The following is a 10,000-nucleotide window of genomic DNA, read 5'->3' as shown; positions in this document are numbered from 1 at the left end:
AAGGATAGGGCATTCCAGGCACCCACCCGAAGGGACCGCCTCAGGTTAACCCGAGGAGACCGTGGTCTGGTGGACGACACCTCAGCACCACCCCGACACACACTAGCTCGCGCAATCTGACCCAGGAAGGTTATCCTGTGGTTTTCCTATCATCAAAGATTGGGGGTCCAGAAGGTTTTGCCCCCAATCCCTTCATCCAGTGAGCTGCTCTGCAGAGGGCAGCTGCACAGGAGGTACTCCCACAGAGTGGGTTTTCAGATTTCTTTGTGCTTTTAGTAAGTTTTGCGGAATGAAGGGTTTTCCGGTGGTTGGAGTGCAAATCCTGCCCTCACCCTCTGAATAAGAAGTCAACCAACTGTAGAAGGACGTCCGCAGACACAGCCGGGCACTAGATATGGATGGCTGTGAGCTCAAAATGAGCTCCCCCCCGCCCTTTGACAGGTTTTATTTTTAATCCTGCTGGGTGCCCATATTATACACCCTCTTCACCAGGAAACCTGGTGGGGGAGACGGTTTCGTCGCTGACAACCCAACAATGAAACAGATTAGTGCAGGTTTACATGGTACCTGCAGCAGGTCACCGATCTAAGCTGACCTGACCTGACAATAAATCATCATCACATGGAAGTGGTGCAATGGAAAACGTCGTTATTCCGTCTTAGGCCCCAAAATTAATTCCGTAGGAGCACATCTCCGGAAAATATGGTTCGATGCATGGAATTTCGCTTTATGTACTTTTCATGAACATATATTATACACTGGCGGTCCAGGTTAATCCCCCTGACCCAATTTGAGGTGACCGGCGGTTAACAATGCCAGCCCGGATGGTCGAGCGGTTTTTCCTTATTAGGAGGCAGACACGTTGATCCTCGGAGATTATCACGTGTACGGGAAGGGTGGAGCACAATGGCGGTGTCCCCACGACAAATACATGGACACATCCACTTAAAATAAACAGATTTAATGAAAATAGACAAATATTTACAAACAATAATTTATCAGATGTAATAATAATAGTGAGATTTAGTCTAAGTCAAGGTGCCTCTACACACACACACACACACACACACACACACACACACACACACACACACACACACACACACACACACACACACACACACACACACACACACACACACACACACACACGGAAAACGAAACAAAAGCAAAACAAATCCTTTTATTCTGGCACTTAGCCTCATCCAGAGATGGTCATTATGGAACGTGGAATCGAGGCACTTCGATTCGCACGTGTAGACATGTGCAAAATGGCGCCGAGCCGCTCTCTCGCAGCGGGAACGTTTGTTAGGCAATAATTCATGAGCGGTATTCAATCCCAAGGCTCATCGATCGTCGTGCAGCTTCTTCATCTATCGCGCCTGCCGATACGCTCTTTTCAGGATGGCGCCGTCCCCTTCGGGGACATACACGAGGCTCGTGGTCTGTCTCATACGACCAGCCAAGAGTCGATGGCCAGCGTCTCGCTTCACGACGCGAGCCAAAAATCACCTCAGTATGAATACGAGAATCGTGCCGTCTTCTTCATGCATCGAAGGAAAGCCATTTTTCATGCTGAGAGGAGAGCAAAGCGAGATTCTCCGTCCAAGCCACGTTCCGACCACGACTACAACTGCCTTCCTCACACTGACCTCATGCATTCCTGCTTATCTCTCAACTCTGACTGACGTCACAACAAACCGTTTCCTCTTCCGGGCATGGCTTGCTCACACGACACCTGGGAAGGCGGGGCCTCCACCCGCTCGGCACATTTGGCTGGCTTCTGACATCATGCCCATCAATCGTCAGCCTCGGGAGCATGACTTCGTCCGCCGTCACCCTTGGAGGCGCGGCTTCTGCCTGCTCAGCACGTTTGTCAGGTCAGGTATGGGAGCATGCGCCAGAGCAGCGCGTCGCTGCGTCCACTTTCTGCCGGTACTTGAGGGACCTTATTACCGCCGGTAATCCCCCAGGCAGTGGCCCATCCCCATCTCCTTGAGATGCTGATCAACCAGCTGCAACCACGAGGCATGTGGTTGGCCCATTGGCCTCCGCCACTCACGAGGCTCCCTCGCTGAGAGAATCTGGTGAGTAGGATCAGCATCAGGAAAACGAGCCACATGTCCATACAGCCGCAGCTGATGCTCACGCACTATGCAGCTAACAAATCTCATTTGAATCTCTCTCAGCAACCACTCATTGGACATAAAGTCCGCCCAGCGATAACCAACGATTCTCCGAAGAGACCTGGTGCCAAAGGAATTAAGTCTCCGTCTCAGATCCTTGGTCAGAGTCCAAGTCTCACATCCATAGAGCAAGACTGGAAGCATCAAGGACCTGAAGACTGAGACTTCCGTCTTCCCGCACAGGTACCGGAAACACCACACCCCATGATCCAGTGAATTCATGACTCCCCAGGCCCGACCCAAACGTCTGTTGACCTCTGGCTCAAAGCTAGCAGAGATATGAATATCACTGCCAAGGTAAGTGAATCTCTTCATGACCTCAACATCCTCACCACAAACAGGTACAGACAGGATAGCAGCATCCAAGATGTCATTGAAAGCCTGGATCTTTGTTTTGACCCAAGAAACCCGTAATCCCAGCAGCTCTGATTCCTCATTCAGCACCTGGAGGGCCCCCAAAAGGATATCTAAAGTCTCCGCAAAGACGACTGCATCATCTGCGAAATCAAGGTCAGAGAGCTCGACATTCCCAAACGATGCACCACAGCTTTATCTCTCCGTCATCCTCCCCAGAATCCAGTCCATATAAGTGCTGAAAAGTGTGGGGGCCAGTCCACACCCCTGACAAACTCCAGTAACAACTGGAAATAAGTCAGAGATGGTACCACCACATCTCCACAGCACTCTCAGTACCAGAGTATAGTTCAGACATCAGATCGATCGGTTTTAGTGGCACCCCACAAAGACCAAGAATCCTCCAGAGGCCATCCCGATTCACTGAATCAAATACTTTATAGAGATCAACATAGGCTGCAAGCAGCCCCTGCCGAAACTCTCGCCTGCATTTGGTGAGGTCCCGAAGAGCAAGGATACGGTCAATCGTTGACCTCTTTGGTGTAAAACCTGACTGCTCTGGATGCTGGTGCTCAAGCAGATGTTGACGAACCCTATCAATAATTATCCGAGCAAAGACCTTGCCCGGCACCGAGAGCAGCGTCACCCCTCCGTCGTGTTTTTTTTTTAACCCCATTTCAACCGGTTCACTGTAGCCTGTGTTTCCACAAATGAAGGTGGACCACAGTTGATTGGAGGGTCAGCAATAGGTATTGTAACACCCCTGACATACAATTCGACAGCTGGTGGATCAGCCTGGTACAGCCGTTCAAAGTCACCGGGACAACTGGCCTCCTCTGTCAAGAGCCCACCGCCCTCTGCTCCAACTGCAGTCCACTGAGGGATGGGCTTGGATGAACACAATGCGCTCATTCTCCTGTAAGCAGGAAGAGAATCACTTGACCACAGGTGATGCTCTACCCCCTCACAGATTCCTCGCACATAGGCCTCCTTGTCCACCCTCAGTGCACGTACAGTTTTACGCCTCAGCTCCCTGAACAGCTCAGCTCTGCCATTCAGCCTGGCCCTGCGACTCTGGTTAATGGTATCCAGTGTCCCTTCAGACAAAATTCTTCTTCATCCTCCGGTGAGTTTCAAGACATCCACCGGCAACATCAAGGACGGTGGTCTTGAAGGCACTCCACAACTCTTCAGGATCACCCAATGCACCCAGACCCCTCAAATCTCTACTCAGCCTGTTCGCAAATTCCTCAGCTACCCTCTCATCCTTGAGCTTGCCGACATCCAGCCTTGGCTGGGATGGTACCACTCTTCTGGATTGAAGCTGAAACTTAAGAGTTGCTACAATAAGCCAGTGGTCAGTATTGAGGAACTGAGTACATTTGGCTCGCTCGTAAATGCAAAAAAACGTAGAAATACGTTACGGGGGGCGGGGGGGGGCAATCACATACAGGAGGAACTTATTCTGAATCCCTGTCAAATTAACACTGCACCACCCCCAGTGTGGTTACACGTGACACTTAAGCTCACAGTTTCCCTACTTAATTACATTGAGACGTCTCCTTCACGTCCACGGACCAAACAACTCCATTCAATCCCAACTTTCCTATTAAATTCCTCCATCTACCCCCATAACTGTATCAATATATTTATATTTATAATGTTAGCGCTATTTCATGCGAAACCACAATTGATTCATCACACCATTTTAAAGCCTTGTTCCCTGAGCAGAGGACAACTTTTTGTGGGCTCCAATCATGGTACCCTTTCTTGTGGCAATGTTTTTACGGCTGGATGTCCTTCCTGATGCCAACCCTTAGTCACCTTCGACATGCAGGGATAATTACCAGTTTGCTGGTGCTCATTTCTCCGACCTTCGTAAGGATGATGGGCTGAGTCAACCCCCTGATGTTAATTCAGTGGCCAGCGGGGCTCGAACTTAGGAGCCCGAGGATCCTAGCCACCACCCTTACAACTAAGTCAACACCAGGCTCATCAAAACCCCAATTGGTTGATGTTGAGATAATCAAGTTTAAAAGTTTGAAAATTTGTTGTCACATAAATGGTGCAAGTTGTGTTGTTCTTTGGAGAGTTAATCCAATTCATGCTGATGATGGCCAGGGAGCTAGAAATGTGTCCATGGATTGATTCCTTTCCCCCAAGGGGTTGGCTGACAATCCTAGAAAAGGCTTTTAAAGCCATGTAGGCTGACTTATTTTGCAGTTAGCAGTGCAGCAGTTAATATTTTCATGCAGTAGGTGGTTCTGTGTCTTTCACAGACTACAACTGAGCCAGAGTACATAGTTAATGTTAACATTGTGTTGGGGGACTGATTAGAATAGTTATTTCATTGCACATGTTTGCGCAAGTGTGGTGTAAATCCTTTGAATAATAAAACGCGTCAAGTAGTTGTTTAGAAAGAACTTGCCCAACCTGCCACCCCCTGCCCATCCCCACCCATTATTGATCCTTCCACGTCATTTATCTGTCCTTATATGGTATTTCTTATTTAATTAACAGCCAAACGACATGGCCCACGAGTGCGATTAGCACAAGGACACGAGACGTGCCAAAAGCATGCCCATAAAAGGCAATTGGACGGGTTGGTAAACAAGCCCTTAAATCATCAGCTGTTCGCTGTGTAGAATCTTCTTCACTCACCAGCTAATTGGCAGATTCCATCAATCATCATTTATCAGGCTGTGTCTGCCAATGGGCTTGCCATGGACAGTTGGATCGGCCTGGAGGATGTAAATTTTTTTCTAAAAAGCACGCATACCGTGAACGGTTCTGGTTATTCACTTCTGGGTTCTGTGATACGTGGTGGTTCATGGTGGTCCTGATCATTCTTGTTCTGTCCCAGGGCCCTATTTGGTTGGTGGTTCGCTGCTGTTCGTGCTTGGAGAATCCCTGGAGGCTTGGGCTCGTGGCTCACATCGTGGTTCATTGTGCACCAAGTTGGTAAGTTCATTGGACTTACCTTTACATTAGGAGTTTGTGCGTTGAGAACGTGGTTTGCACTGGCACGCAAGGCTCAACGAGGACAAGCACGTCACCAGTCCGCTGTGTAACCAGACAAGGATGCAGACCGCATGTATAAGCATTGCCATGTCGAGCAGGTTTCTCTTTGTCTTATCTCCTTTCTCTGTCCCGTACCCCCCCCCCCCCGCCCAAGTGAAAGAGATTGAGGCATACGTGCTATGACCGTTGTGGTACCAGTGGCACTTTGTTTCAGTTATTACCCTCACCGAAGGAGAGGGTATTGCATTGGGGTCCGTTTGTTTGTTTGTTTGTTCGTTTGTTTGTTCGTCAGCACAGAACTTTCATGTTTTTCTCTGCAACCGCTTGTTTGATTGATGCAAAATCATCACCATTGGTGCAGATAATCATGTAGAATGTTTTAATGATAATTACGACATCATAGGTCACGTGGTGTGGCAGCCATATTGGAAAAACGGGAAAAATTGGGACCTCTGGATCTCTGAAACCGCAACATGGAAAAAATTTAAACTTGGCACGGAGCAAGTCATAGGTGCCTTCGTTATGACATCATAGTTGCATATGCAAAACGCTATATCCGATCCGCATGAAAATTTTTGAGGGTCATCTAGGGATAAGATGGTCCATAAAAAATTTTTGATGACGTCATCAGTCACGTGATTTGGAAGCCATATTGTTTAAAAAAAAAAAAAAAAACCTTTCAAAATCTCTGAAATGGCTGAACCAGTCATCACTGCCAGCATTTATAAAATGGTAGTTCTAATTAAGTCTCTTATTAATTCCGTATCACACCAGTACACAAACACCACACAAAATACACCACACAAAACAAGACCTGGCGAGGGTCGGCAATCTCTGATTGCTCTTTTTCTTCTTCTTTTTTTGTAATTGTGATCGCCACTGGGTGGCTATGTTCTTCTTCCTCACCCTTTTCTCCCTGGAATAAATCCCCTTTTTTGATGAGAACTCATGTCGTGATCAGGAGCAAGCTCCACAGAGCTTAGTGATAATTAGTTTATTAACTTTGGCAGGTTGGGTCCACGCTGAAGCACCTTCAATGCAGAACGCCTACAAGCTCCGCTCAGCTTTCCTGCTGGTGTCCTGCCGGGGTTGTATTAAGGAATAAAGAATTGTGCCAAATTAATCTGGCGAATATAGAGATATTTTCGTGCCATATCCAACAGGTGGCATGACTAATAGGTCTCTGAAGATGCATGACTGTAACAATGTGTGTGTGTGTGTGTGTGTGTGTGTGTGTTTGTTACATATATATATATATATATATATATATATATATATATATATGTATATGTATATGTATATATATGTATATATATATATATATATATATATATATATATATATATATATATATATATATATATATATATATTGGGTGGTCACTAGACTACCGTTATTCTCAGGTTTTCCGTCTGTCTGTATGTATGTGATGGACAGCTCTGGAGGCCAGAGGAGTCAACCGATTTTGATGAAACTTGACTGGTAGGTTCATACCAGGATCGAGTTGTATGCTTTTGAGCACCGTTGCTATGGACGCCACCGTTTCCTAGCAACGGGACTTTGAATTTTTTGAAAAAATTTGAAAAATATTTTAATATTTTTTTTCCCGAAAATCAAAAATCGGCTTCTGTGCTTTTATGCGCTCTATAATCAACCTCTTTGTCAAAAATTTTCATCCCGATCCGTCAAAAACTATGACTAGTATACAATTGTATAGCGACCACCCATGTCACCTACCGGCTTGTATGTACATATGTTTATATATATATTTACAGTTCTCAGAACCGTGACCCCCTGGGGCAATGGCACATAGCATATAGCGGTTCTCGAGATTATTTTTTGTTATTACTTATTTCAGATCGTCCTTCCCTTATGTATAATTGGTTTTATGGGTCAATTACGAGTTGTGTGGAATTAGGTAGCTTTTTTCCACATTTCTTTCCCACTTTATTCTCTGCACACGAACCTCTCTCACCACAAACAAGCACGTCATGCAAAAAACTAATTTAGATATGCGTGCCACAATGAACCTGACACCGCTTTAACCTTCACCACTCTTTCACCCACAAATGCTACAACGTTCACACAACATAAACACACCTTTATTATCACTCCACTTCATTATAATGTTACCCAAGCTTGCTATACATTTGCCATTGCTTGACGACCATGATGCCTCAACCACAGTGAATCACCACACCACCTCAACCACAGAGAACCACCACGCTACATCAACCACAGAAAACCACCATACCACAACTCACCCACCACACCACCTCTACAAATCACTTCAACCACAGTCACCACAGGCATGTGCTGCCATCTTTGGAGTCGCAAGCAAAAAAGCACCGACAAAAGGCAGTCTGGACCTGGACGTTCAAACGTCTTTAACTTGAAGCGAAGTGTGTTAATTGCCATGTCACAGTCTGTACAAAGCCCTGACACTCCGCTTGCTTGTAATCCCCATTGGGTGTTCAGCCCACGTTCACACCTGGAGAGTGCAGCCGAAGACGCCAGTGCCATAGTAAGTATGGAGGTCCATCTCATGAGTCATCTGGAGGTCAATGCCAGCCTCTTCATAGCTGTGGCCTCGTGTGGGCGGTGCCGGTGCTGGAGTAATAGTGTATGAACCAATGGGGGCATCGTAGTTCCTGGTTCCTCTGCCTAGCGACCTGTTTGTTCTACATCCAGCCTCCACCCCAGGCCAGCAACTATTTAAGTGGTGTGTTCCAGACAACGAGAGGGACCTTTCTTGGCATGGCAAGAGGTGGAACGGAGCTTATGGGTCTGAGCAGGTAGAACTGAGTTTGCGGAACAGAGCGCTGGGTGAGCGAGTGATCCAGGCGCAGTACCGAGCGTATTCATTAGAGCCAAGCCGATAAAATATTTCCATGCATGGATAATCTCACACATAAGTAAAGTGTCTTCTCACACATCCCTCTTTTCCATCTCGTGCACTGTGGACGCATAAGAGCTCGGCGTGGGCAAGTACCAACAAACTGTTTTTTTCACCGCGACACCACAGATACACACCTCTTTCCATTTTCCTCCTCGCAACTCACCTGCACCTCATCAGCACCTCCTCGAATATGCACCATAGACACCACCAATATTCCTCCTCAGCGTTTGGGCAGCAAGGGTTCGTCAACCCCGCTTGGTGAGTAAAGAGGTCAAAACTCCTCGTCTTTTTCTTATTTTTTCTCCCTGATATACCCCTCCGCAGAATGACCTAATGGCGCCTGTTTTGTTTGTGAATAAGTAAGATTGTTTAAGTAGTAGTACCAGATTAGCGCTACAGTGTCTCTTTTGCTTTGTTGTATGAGTATGTCTTTTGCCGCACCTCACAAATCTTGCATGTCCCTGCTGTACATATCTTCCTTGTAAATAAACCCCTTGTATTGACTGTACCACATAAATTTCCTTGCCCTTTCTTGTAATAAATGTTCTTTGTTATTGAAGTTCAACCAGCTCGTAGCATCCTTTCCTCCATTGATCCAGCATAATCCGCATGTATTGTTAGCCGGGAAGTTTTACCCCACCGATTCACTCTACATGTTAGCCGGTGCATACTTGGCAGCTCCACTCGGCTGCACCTGATCAGTAAGATAAGGCAATTACATATTAAGGGCACAAGCCGCCCTTGGTCCTGCTAATCCAAGGGAAAGATCACACGTGAAGTAGTGAGAACTCTGCCAGGATTGGCGGGATAACTATACACTGCCCAAATACTTAGGAGCTTCATGGTTGACAAACAACCCACCAGGCCGCAGAGTTATCAGCAGCTGGTGGCCTCAGGACCGGGTATTCAGGAGGAACTTGAGAGCTAACCCTCCTGACGAACCTCAAACCTGTAGATATATATTGCTATGTTTGTGGGGTAGATGGAGGAATCCCATCATGAAGATAGGCTTGTAGAGCAGAGCATGGTCCGTGGACGAGTAAGAGATATCTCGATGTAAATTAAGTCTGGAAAACTGTGAGCTTAAGATTGTGTATGTGTCACCACACGGGGGTGGTGCTGTGTTCACGAGGTAGGGTTTAAGGCTAGCACCCTGAATGTGATTCGAGCACTTCTCTATTCTAAGGCTAGCACTTCTCCTAGTATGTGATTGCACCCTGTGACCCTTTCCTTCGTTTTTGCATTTACAAAGCCACATTTAAAAGAACCACAACAACAACAACAATAACCGGCAGACCAAAACCCCGCCTCTGAGGAATAGTAATCGAAGACAAAGGCCATGCCTCAAAGGCTAATGATTGGTCGGGGGATGTTAGAGAGGGAGCAGGTGCAAGAGAGATAAGAGGGCGATTGGAAGGAAAGTGTAAGGCTCTGGTCCCTCTCAGCATGACAAAATAGCAGCGCGATTCTCGTTCGTGCTGATGTGAATTTGCTCACGTGCTGAAGCAAGACGCGTACCATTGACTGTTTGACTGGGTCG

General features: G+C 46.8%; 1 protein-coding gene across 5 annotated transcripts in view; it reads right to left on the bottom strand.

Annotated features, from left to right (window-relative positions):
- Window positions 1-10,000, bottom strand: part of LOC147013920 (paired box protein Pax-1-like) — a 54,172-nt gene that overhangs the window by 20,466 nt on the left and 23,706 nt on the right. The gene's annotated exons all lie outside the window — the stretch shown is intronic.

This window comes from Eptatretus burgeri, chromosome 13, assembly GCF_056783735.1.
Source record: "Eptatretus burgeri isolate ZD-2024b chromosome 13, Ebu_testis_v1, whole genome shotgun sequence".
Lineage (NCBI taxonomy): Eukaryota > Metazoa > Chordata > Myxini > Myxiniformes > Myxinidae > Eptatretus > Eptatretus burgeri.
This window is presented reverse-complemented; position numbering and strand designations above follow the sequence as displayed.